The sequence below is a fragment of the Engystomops pustulosus genome, chromosome 2, assembly GCF_040894005.1.
Source record: "Engystomops pustulosus chromosome 2, aEngPut4.maternal, whole genome shotgun sequence".
NCBI classification, from domain to species: Eukaryota; Metazoa; Chordata; class Amphibia; order Anura; family Leptodactylidae; genus Engystomops; species Engystomops pustulosus.
Window position 1 is genome coordinate 60,389,123 of NC_092412.1, and position 12,824 is coordinate 60,401,946.

The following is a 12,824-nucleotide window of genomic DNA, read 5'->3' on the forward strand; positions in this document are numbered from 1 at the left end:
CATGCTGTTTGTATTTTATACAATATGGCGGCACACTGTATGTATTTTATACCATATGGCGACATGCTGTATGTATTTTATACTATATGGCGGCACGCTGTATGTATCTTGCACCATATGGCGAATTTACGAATTTACCCTTTCCTATCCAGAACAATCATACTTGCTCTGTGATTCTAGTATATTAAACAATCTTTTCTTTTTTTTATGTAAATTGAGCAAAATGATCATTTGATCCTCTTCGCCTAATGTGGCTACATATTTACACCGGCACCCACAGCATGACTAAAAAGTTATGTGTAACACAAAAGACTCACACACACACAGTCCTGAATAAAGATTTTATTTCACACCATTCTCCATTATTTATACCTATGTTACGGAGTTCTTATGCAAATTCTTATGAACAGCAGAAGGTTCCGTTGCTGCGCTGCTAATGCAATGCCACACATCTAAAAGAGATCTTTGTTATCTTATTAGCTTGGTTTATAGTTTTTTTTATTTGTATGACTGTTGTATAAGGGAGTATACAATAATGTATCTGTGTAAGGCTCAGTGCAATGGATTTAATGTTCCTAATATATTGCGCACCAGTGCATTTGCCATATGGCGTGTTAGAGCGATGTTCAGATTAGCAGTACAGGCAGTCCCATGGTTACAAGAAGGTGAACTCCGGGCGGACCTCGGCTGGGAAACACAGATGCAGGAACTTGGGCGCAAATCTTCATGCATTACGCCGAACTGTATCATCATCGGACCTTCCGAATTGGGGATCGCGACAGGACCAGGTAAGTAAATTTTCCCCATTGTCTTCATTAGAATGGGCCTCCCTGTGATGCTGAGGCAGTTTGGACTCCACTATCTATTGCACAGGGGGTTAGCAGGAAAACCTTCCTCAACCTGGACCTGGAGTGGAATCTGTGCTTTAGCACCTCATAGGTGAACTGTAGTTATGTCAGTAAGCTATAGGTTTTTATCTGTTATGCAAATTCTTTTGTGTTCTGAACTCAAGAACAAGAATTAATCTCAGTGTAAATACCGGGTGGTTTCCAAATGGCTTGTCCGAGGTGCCACACGGCCCCTGACTCTGGGAATTCTTATGAGATCAGACACAAAGGGAGGAGTGTATGAGAAACCTACCCATGAGTCGTACTCTGAATGATGTATGTGTGATGTTGTGTTGGAAGAATTGATTTGTTTGTGTATAAGGGTACGAACACAATGGTTTCGCCTGTGAACTATTACCGTAAATAGTTCCTGGGTGAGTGAAAGAACATGAAGGTTGGTCTAACTCATGGTAGTGAAGACAACCTGTGGTACGCGGGCTACGGTCCATGATAAAGGGACCCTTCTTGAAAAGGGGTGTCGGAGAGACGACTTTATCCTGAAAGAAATGCGTATCAACGATTGACATCTGATTATGTTCTGAGTCTTGTCTTTGGGTTCTACTTCTCTGTCTTTGCATCTTGACTATAAAAAAAGTTTCTGTACTGATTTTTACAGCTGGATGAAACTTTTCCTGTTTTTTGAGGTTTATTGCAGGATTGTGGAGAAAGGTAGAAATTTTCTATCCATTGTTTCCCTGACCCACATGGTACAGAGCAGGAGCGGGACGCATCATCAAGAGACGGATCTGAAGATACAAGTGATATATGCTGTCCCAGGTTCCCTTTTAATATATAAAATGTCTTTGTTAAATTGTGAAAACTTTTTTTAAGTAGCTAAATTGTTGTTTAAATAAATTTTCATGGGATTAAAGGGCATCTACCACAAGGACGAAGGACTGTATGCAAATGAGTCTGAAAGGCTTCTGGCTCCATAGGTGTTTGCATCTTTCATCTTGGTGGTAGATGTCCTTTAGCATATATATTGGGTATGGTTTATAGGTTTATACTATTAGCAGGAATAGGACTGTTTCGCCTTGAAAGACATTCTCTACAGAGCCAATGTCTATTTATATGATTGCTACAAGAGTAAGTTTATACTATACAGGGGTAAACATGTCACTAGAGAACATTGTGAAGATAGCATATATGTGATAAGAACTGTATACCAATTTGCTAAATGTTCTGGAACACTAATACCTTGACATCCATGGTTAGGCTACATTGACACTAACATGTGCCCGCCTTGCGTAGCACAACGGGCACATGTTGGCGGACAGAAGAGGAGGAGGTGGTAAGCACTGCTCGCCCCCGCCCCTCTCCACAGAGATACACGGCGCATGGCACCGTAATACGGGGAAAGATAGGACATGTTTTATCTTTTCCCCGGGCACAGATCAGTACGGTGCCGCACTTTACTGCTCTGTACCGTTCAAGCGTCCCATTGCTGGCCTACCGCAGATGTATATACGGCAAACTTGCGAACATATATACATCCCCCAACGGTAGTGTGAATGTAGCCTTAAAGGAAATCTACCATTTGTTTTTATGTATTGTGAACCAAACATACCTTGAGAATGCTGTAGCTACACTGATGCAGAAACATATCTTGTTTAATCCCTCATCCCAGTGGTTTTGCTTAAAAAACAATTATAAAATTCAGGACCTTGGGAAAGCTGGGTGCTGCTGCCTGCATTGCATAAACACATTACACGGAGCTTCCTGAACTGTCCAGACAGGACTAGTCCACCTGAGCTGGATGACACAGGGCCAATTTTAGGGTATTTGCTGCCTGTGGCGAAAAATTTAAAAGCAACCCTCCCTTTTAAATGCAGCCCCCTCCTATATTTATATTATATACAGCTCCCTCCCATATTAATATACTGCTTTACCCTCAAGTTATATTATATACAACCCTCCTGGATTATATAATATGTAGTTAAATTATGGTTAAAAGCCAGGCTATATAATGTCCAGCTCACCTCCCATATTATGTAATACACCCGCCCCAATTTATTATATAATATACAGTCCCCTTTATTATATAATATGCAGTCCCCGTTATATTATATACAGCCCCCCTTATTATAAATTATGCAACCCTCATATTCTATAATATACAACCTTCTTACATAAAATGTAGCCCCCTTATTATATAAAATTCATCCACAGATATACAGCCCCCATTATTATTTTATATACAGCCCCCTTTTTATACTATATATAAACCCCTTATATAATGTGTAGCCCCCTTATTATATAATATGCAGCACTCGTATTATGATATAAAGCCCCCCTTTATTATATAATATGTAGCCCCCTTATATTATATATAGCACCCTTTTATATTGTATACAGCCCCCTTTTCTGTTATATGCAGCCCGTTTATTATATAAAGCCCCCCTTTTCTTCTGTATACAGACCCCTTTCAAATATATACAGACCCCTTTTTCTATTATATATAGCCTCCTGTTTCTATTATATACAGCCACCTTTTCTATTTTACACAGCCCCCCTTTTTAAATATATACAGCCCCTATTCTATTATATATAGCCTCCTTTTTTATTATATACAGACATCTTTGTTGTAATAATGCAGCCTTCTTTTTATAAAAATAATAAAGCAATTATTCACCTTGACTCCAGTCATGCCCCCCCCCCCCCCCCTTATCCTCTTTCTGGCTCTTCTGCTGCCTTGTGCTCTGTGCTGGGACACCAGCAGCTTGACATCATCCCAAGCTGCCTAGGTCCTCTAGAGAAACAGAGGGACACAGACAGAAGGATCTATGCCGCTCTGCACATCGCGTCTGTATCTTAAAGATACATGAGCGATTTAATTTTATGTGGGCAATTCGGATGGCAATGACCCACCGATTGGCCACATTACAGCCCCATATTTTGCCACCTCCCTCAGGGCTCAGATATCTACCGCCTCAGGGAAGATGAAAATCATGGCAGATGCGGCCCTGCTCATGCACAGCAGCTGGAGGATGGTGCAGCAATTGATTACTTCTGCCTGTCAGAGACAACACCGTGATTACAGCGTTCTCTGAAGCAGTGCATAATTAAGTCAAAGGAGAGCACTGGAGCAGCCACAGGAGCCTCAGAGCCCCATTAACATAATTTTATAATAGTTTTTTCAGCAAAACCACTCAATTCAGGGTCTAAACTAGATATGTTTCTGCATCAGTGTAGCTACAGCATTCTAAAGGTATGTTTGGTTCATAATAAAAACAAATGGTAGATTGAAAGCATAGGGATAAAAGAATAACTATGATAAGAGCGAAATTACAGGATGAAGACAACCATCTGCAGCTCCGGCTCGACTGCTCCATTCCATTGAGTGGCCCCTCAATGTTATGGAAACGGGTGGAGGACATTGTCTTCATTAGAATGGGACTCCCTGTGATGCTGAGGCAGTTTGGACTCCACTACTTATTGTACGGGGGGTTAGCAGGAAAATCTTCCTCAACCTAGACCTGGAGTGGAATCTGTGCTTTAGCACCTCATGGGTGAACTGTAGTTATGTCAGTAAGTTATGTGTTTTTATCTGTTATGCAAATCCTTTTGTGTTCTGACCTCAAGAACAAGAATTAATCTCAGTGTAAATACCGGGTGGTTTCCAAATGGCTTGTCCGAGGTGCCACACGGCCCATGACTCTGGGAATTCTTATGAGATCAGACACAAAGGGAGGAGTGTATGAGAAACCTACCCATGAGTCGTACTCTGAATGATGTATGTGTGATGTTGTGTTGGAAGAATTGATATGTTTGTGTATAAGGGTACGAACACAATGGTTTCGCCTGTGAACTATTACCGTAAATGGTTCCTGGGTGATTGAAAGAACATGAAGGTTGGTCTAACTCATGGTAGTGAAGACAACCTGTGGTACGCGGGCTACGGTCCATGATAAAGGGACCCTTCTTGAAAAGGGGTGTCGGAGAGATGACTTTATCCTGAAAGAAATGCGTATCAACGAATGACATCTGTTTGTGTTCTGAGTTTTGTCTTTGTGTTGTACTTCTATGTCTCTGCATTTTGACTTTTGATGGTTTGTTCCCAAAGTATATACGTTATCTATTTATCATATTAACTAGATGTTTTAGAATCCAAAGCACTTGTATATAAAGGTAAATATTCTACTTGAAAACATTGAAATGTTAGAATTGCTATGATGACTAAATTACAGGATGAAGACAACCGTCTGTGGCTTTGGCCCGACTGCTTCTTTCCATTGAGTGGCCCCTCAATGTTATGGAAACGGGTGGAGGACATTGTCTTCATTAGAATGGGCCTCCCTGTGATGCTGAGGCAGTTTGGACTCCACTACTTATTGTACGGGGGGTTAGCAGGAAAATCTTCCTCAACCTGGACCTGGAGTGGAATCTGTGCTTTAGCACCTCATGGGCGAACTGTAGTTATGTCAGTAAGTTATGTTTTTATCTGTTATGCAAATTCTTTTGTGTTCTGAACTCAAGCACAAGAATTAATCTCAGTGTAAATACCGGGTGGTTTCCAAATGGCTTGTCCGAGATGCCACACGGCCCATGACTCTGGGAATTCTTATGAGATCAGACACAGAGGGAGGAGTGTATGAGAAACCTACCCATGAGTCGTACTCTGAATGATGTATTTGTGATGTTGTGTTGGAAGAATTGATATGTTTGTGTATAAGGGTACGAACACAATGGTTTCGCCTGTGAACTATTACCGTAAATAGTTCCTGGGTGATTGAAAGAACATGAAGGTTTGTCTAACTCATGGTAGTGAAGACAACCTGTGGTACGCGGGCTATGGTCCATGATAAAGGGACCCTTCTTGAAAAGGGGTGTCGGAGAGACGACTTTATCCTGAAAGAAATGCGTATCAACGGATGACATCTGTTTGTGTTCTGATTTTTGTCTTTGTGTTGTACTTCTATGTCTCTGCATTTTGACTTTTGATGGTTTGTTCCCAAAGTATATACGTTATCTATTTATCATGTTAACTAGATGTTTTAGAATCCAAAGCACTTGTACATAAAGGTAAATATTCTACTTGAAAACATTGGAATGTTAGAATTGCTATGATGACTAAATTACAGGATGAAGACAACCGTCTGTGGCTTCGGCCCGACTGCTCCTTTCCATTGAGTGGCCCCTCAATGTTATGGAAACGGGTGGAGGACATTGTCTTCATTAGAATGGGCCTCCCTGTGATGCTGAGGCAGTTTGGACTCCACTACTTATTGTACAGGGGGTTAGCAGGAAAATCTTCCTCAACCTGGACCTGGAGTGAAATCTGTGCTTTAGCACCTCATGGGCGAACTGTAGTTATGTCAGTAAGTTATGTTTTTATCTGTTATGCAAATTCTTTTGTGTTCTGAACTCAAGCACAAGAATTAATCTCAGTGAAAATACCGGGTGGTTTCCAAACGGCTTGTCCGAGGTGCCACACGGCCCATGACTCTGGGAATTCTTATGAGATCAGACACAGAGGGAGGAGTGTATGAGAAACCTACCCATGAGTCGTACTCTGAATGATGTATGTGTGATGTTGTGTTGGAAGAATTGATTTGTTTGTGTATAAGGGTACGAACACAATGGTTTCGCCTGTGAACTATTACCGTAAATAGTTCCTGGGTGATTGAAAGAACATGAAGGTTTGTCTAACTCATGGTAGTGAAGACAACCTGTGGTACGCGGGCTACGGTCCATGATAAAGGGACCCTTCTTGAAAAGGGGTGTCGGAGAGACGACTTTATCCTGAAAGAAATGCGTATCAACGAATGACATCTGTTTCTATGTCTCTGCATTTTGACTTTTGATGGTTTATTCCCAAAGTATATACGTTATCTATTTTGTAAAACTAACCTAATATCGTAACTGAAAATAAAAAATTGCCTAAGTTTCTGTACTGAATTTTACAGCTGAACGAAACTTTTACAATTGGCCGAGGTTTATTGCTGGATTCTGTAGAAAGGTAGATATTTTCTGTCCATTGTTTCTCTGAGCAGGAGCGAGACGCAGCATTAAGAGACGGATCTCAAGATACAAGTCATCCTGTCCCAGGTTTCCTTTTTTGCAAATAAAATGTCTTTGTTAAGACATTTAAGTAGCTTAAGTAGCTAAATAGGTGTTTAAATAAATTTTCATGGGTTTAACATATATATTGGGTTATGATTTATAGTTTTAGCAGGATGTGGACTGTCTTCTTGCAAGACATTCTCTACGGAGCCAACATCTATTTATATGAATGCTACAAGAGTAAGTTTATACTATACAGGGGAATACATGTCACTAGAGTTGTGGGGAAAGTATATTCCATATATACTTGAGTATAAGCTGAACTGAATATAAGCAGAGGCCCCTAATTTTGCCACAAAAAACTAGGAAAACCTGTTCACTCGAGTATAAGCCTAGGGTGGGAAATGCATTAGTCACAGCCAGTTTATAGCTTATCAGTCCCCTTCCCCCCTAGTAAATAGCCATCCAGCCCCTGCCCCAGTATATAGCCAACAGTTAGCCAGCCTCCTGCCCCTATAGTAAGCCAGCCCTCTTCCCCTTTAGTTAGCTAGCCCCTGCTGCTGTAGTAAGCCAACCCCCGTTTGCCCAATTCCCCCCAAAAAATAAGGTAAAAACTCACCTTTCTGATGCCCCCCACGGGTCTACTTTTCTTCGGTCTGGCAGAGGAAGGTACATGCGTGCCGGCCAGGCAGACTGTGATGTCGGCCACTGCTGTCATCATATTGTGTGTGCCGGCCAGCGCCCACTCTGATGGCAGCAGTGGCTGATGTTACAGCTTCTGCACCGAAGCGTCACACGGACCTGCCGCTGCCGTACTGAAGAAGAGAAGATCAGTGTGGGACCTGTGTCAGAATGGTGAGTTATGACTTTTATTTTTTTAAGAATTGGGCAAACGGGGGCTGGCTGACTACTGGGGCAGGGGCTGGTTAACTACAGGTGAGGTGAGTTTTGACTTAATATTTTTTCTTGACTTTGGAATAATCTGAGTTTGACTTTTTATAGCACATTTTATGTGCTGAAAAACTCAGCTTATACTCGAGTGTATACAATATGTGATAAGAACTGCATATTTCTAAGTTATAAATAACATAAATCACCATTTTACTAAATGTCTCGGAGCACTAAAACCTTGACATCCAAGGTTATATATGGTTATAACCTAGGTTTCGCCTTCTCAGGCTTCTTCCGGGCATGGTGTTTGACCTAATCTCCAGTGTTTGAATACAAAATTACATGTATTGGTTACAATCAATATCTTTTCTAAAATGGTTACAAGATTATGAGAAAAAGTTTTTTCTTTAAAGATCCACGTAATTAATCAATATATCTGCATGAGAATAAAAACCCAATTCACTTTAGCGAACTGTGTGAAAAAGATAATTGACAGCGATATAATCTTGTACTCTAACCATATTAGAAAAGATGTTGATTGTAACCAATACATCTAATTCTGTATTTAAACACCGGAGATTACGTCAAACACCATGCCCCGGAATTTTAGAATTTTTGAAACACGTGATTTTAATGCTATCTTTGTGAGTATATAAAAATGTATTTTGTTTTTACTCCTTACCTTAGTGATCAATATTATCTGTCCGCAAATTCCCAGTAAAGGATCTCTGGCAGACCTTGGACACGAGAGTGGAGCGGGGTCTACAGTAGGATCCAGCACAGAGAACGGATAGAGGAACAGGAGAAATAACCAAGGAAATCTTCAGTTTTCAATCTAAAAAGGACTTGGTAAGACCATTTAACGATATACTTTACAGAGTAGAGCAGTAACACTTTTGAACGTTGTGAATTTTTCTTGGGTAATGTGGGAGTGTGCCTAGTTCAACCCGTATCTCCCAGGTCTCACGCTCCTATAGTGCCATCTACAGGAGAGAGCAGTATGATCAGAATAATGTCACTCTCCTATAGTGCCATCTACAGAAGAGAACAGTATGACCAAACTAATGTCTGTCTCCTATAGAGCCATCTACAGGAGAGAGCAGTATGACCAGACTAATGTCACTCTCCTATAGCGCCATCTACAGGGGAGAGCAGTATGACCAGACTAATGTCACTCCCCTATAGCGCTATCTACAGGGGAGAGCAGTATGACCAGACTAATGTCACTCTCCTATAGCGCCATCTACAGGGGAGAGCAGTATGACCAGACTAATGTCACTCCCCTATAGCGCTATCTACAGGGGAGAGCAGTATGACCAGATTAATCTCACTATCCTATAGTGCAAATCATTGCTGAGCTCAGTTACTGACATGCTGGGTGTAGTAGTCACTACTGGAGTCTATAACTGGATTCAGTGGTGACTTACCCTCAAAAGGCATTAGAATCATAGAAGCTACATCCATGGCAAACAAAACATTATGATTAAAGGGGTTGGAAAATATTGGGGCAGATTAAAAGTGTTAAAGTTAGGCCCCATTCTTGATCATTTTTGGATGTGATCTCTGATGGTTCCGGGTTCTTGTGTTTACGAATGTTTGTTTAGTCTCTAAAAACTGAGAAAATGTTAACAAAAATATGAGACTTTGGGGTACCCGTGACTGTTTAGGGAAGGTGTCCCAGGACTGGAGGCTGGAGTTTTAAGGGAATTATAGTTATGGGATTTTTGGGGCTACTGGCACTTTAACAAAAAAGGCGGTTGTGCTGGGTCACTTACCCCGTCTCCTTGTATACCTCATTACGTCTCCCCTCCTACTTAGGCGTAAGCCTTTATAAGGCTGGTTCCTTCCATGCTTGGCCCCCCTATTTTTGAGACGTTTTGTTCAATTAATAATTATGTTTGTTTTTGCGTCTTACATGCACAGCTGGCGGAAAGTTGAGATGTGGAAGAGAACACTCGGCTAGCCGACTTGCCATATGGGAGTCCAGCTGGCACACAGTGGCCGAGCAAGATGAACCTGAAGCACTCAAGTGCCTTAAGCGTTTAGAATTGTTAAAATGGAGAAATAAAGCTGTGACCATTTTTTACCCAGCAAAGGATGTGGTCTGTGTTATTTATGGTTAGGTTGTATAAGAGGGGTTCTGATATCATTGAAGGACCCATGGTTGTTTTATATTCTGCAATATCATGCCATCCAGTCAGAATGGTACAGTGCCACATGGCCAGATATACATCCCAACAACAGCCGTGTGACACAGTACCATTCTGTCTGATTAGCGTATTTTTATTGAGATTTTTTCATTCTTTTTAGAAAAAAAACATTCTTAAACACATGAACCCGATGAGATCACATCCAAAAATTATCAATATATCCATTGTCACAGCGTTCCTCATTCTAGATCAATAAAGATCGGGTCCATGGGCTCACAAAATTGTTAAGATACCTTAGGTTTAAAATGCCAACATTGTGTAGGACCCCATGATACAACAGAGGCCGGCCCAGGCATCCTATGTAGATCGTAACATGTAAAATCACATGAGACCAAGTCGGTAGCTCTGTAAAAGCTAAGCCAGAGTCCATCCATGGCAACCAAAGTTTTGCAAATTTCTTGAAGGCCCCACGTTTGTGAATATCGATAAATTATGAAGCGGTCAGACAGACGAGGTCCAGCCAGTGTTGGACAATTAGTTTGCGTGCCATATATATTAAATGGGTCACTGCCGTTTTCTCCGCCTCCGTGGTCGGTAAGTCCTCTACATATCCAATACACAAACAAAGGGAGAAAGCACAATCTGTATTGAACATACATCATTAATTATATTCACCACCGCCTTCCAGAAGCCCTTTAAATTTAGGCAGGACCAGATCAGGTGGAGCAAATCTGCCATTTCAGCATGACAACGGGGGAGGTGAGCATCAGACCTAGCTCCAATGTTAAAAAAAATTTGGGGGTCCTATAGATTCTGTGGAGCAGGTATAGTTCTAAGAGCCTGTGAGCATCACTAGGAGAGAGGGAGCGTACTCTTTCTAAGATTTCTTTACGTGCCTTATAACATAATATACATACAGACTGCTGCCAAATAACATAATATACATACAGACTGCTGCCATATAACATAATATACATACAGCGTGCTGCCATATAACATAATATACATACAGCGTGCTGCCATATAACATAATATACATACAGACTGCTGCCATATAACATAATATACATACAGACTGCTGCCATATAACATAATATGCATACAGCGTGCTGCCATATAACATAATATACATACAGACTGCTGCCATATAACATAATATACATACAGCGTGCTGCCATATAACATAATATACATACAGACTGCTGCCATATAACATAATATACATACAGCGTGCTGCCATATAACATAATATACATACAGCGTGCTGCCATATAACATAATTTACATACAGCGTGCTGCCATATAACATAATATACATACAGCGTGCTGCCATATAACATAATATACATACAGCGTGCTGCCATATAACATAATATACATACAGACTGCTGCCATATAACATAATATGCATACAGCGTGCTGACATATAACATAATATACATACAGCGTGCTGCCATATAACATAATATACATACAGAGTGCTGCCATATAACATAATATACATACAGCGTGCTGCCATATAACATAATATACATACAGCGTGCTGTCATATAACATAATATACATACAGCGTGCTGCCATATAACATAATATACATACAGCGTGCTGCCATATAACATAATATACATACAGCGTGCTGCCATATAACATAATTTACATACAGCGTGCTGCCATATAACATAATATACATACAGCGTGCTGCCATATAACATAATATACATACAGCGTGCTGCCATATAACATAATATACATACAGACTGCTGCCATATAACATAATATGCATACAGCGTGCTGCCATATAACATAATATACATACAGCGTGCTGTCATATAACATAATATACATACAGCGTGCTGCCATATAACATAATATACATACAGACTGCTGCCATATAACATAATATGCATACAGCGTGCTGCCATATAACATAATATGCATACAGCGTGCTGACATATAACATAATATACATACAGCGTGCTGCCATATAACATAATATACATACAGAGTGCTGCCATATAACATAATATACATACAGACTGCTGCCATATAACATAATATACATACAGACTGCTGCCATATAACATAATATGCATACAGCGTGCTGACATATAACATAATATACATACAGCGTGCTGCCATATAACATAATATACATACAGCGTGCTGTCATATAACATAATATACATACAGCGTGCTGCCATATAACATAATATACATACAGCGTGCTGCCATATAACATAATTTACATACAGCGTGCTGTCATATAACATAATATACATACAGAGTGCTGCCATATAACATAATATACATACAGCGTGCTGCCATATAACATAATATACATACAGCGTGCTGCCATATAACATAATTTACATACAGCGTGCTGCCATATAACATAATATACATACAGCGTGCTGCCATATAACATAATATACATACAGCGTGCTGCCATATAACATAATATACATACAGCGTGCTGCCATATAACATAATATACATACAGCATGCTGCCATATAACATAATATACATACAGCGTGCTGCCATATAACATAATATACATACAGCGTGCTGCCATATAACATAATATACATACAGCGTGCTGCCATATAACATAATATACATACAGTGTGTTGTCATATAATATAATATACAAACAGCGTGCTGCCATATAACATAATATACATACAGCGTGCTGCCATATAACATAATATGCATACAGCGTGCTGCCATATAACATAATATGCATACAGCGTGCTGCCATATAACATAATATACATACAGCGTGCTGCCATATAACATTATACATACAGTATGTTGTCATATAACATAATATACATACAGCGTGCTGCCATATAACATAATATACATACAGTATGTTGTCATATAACATAATAT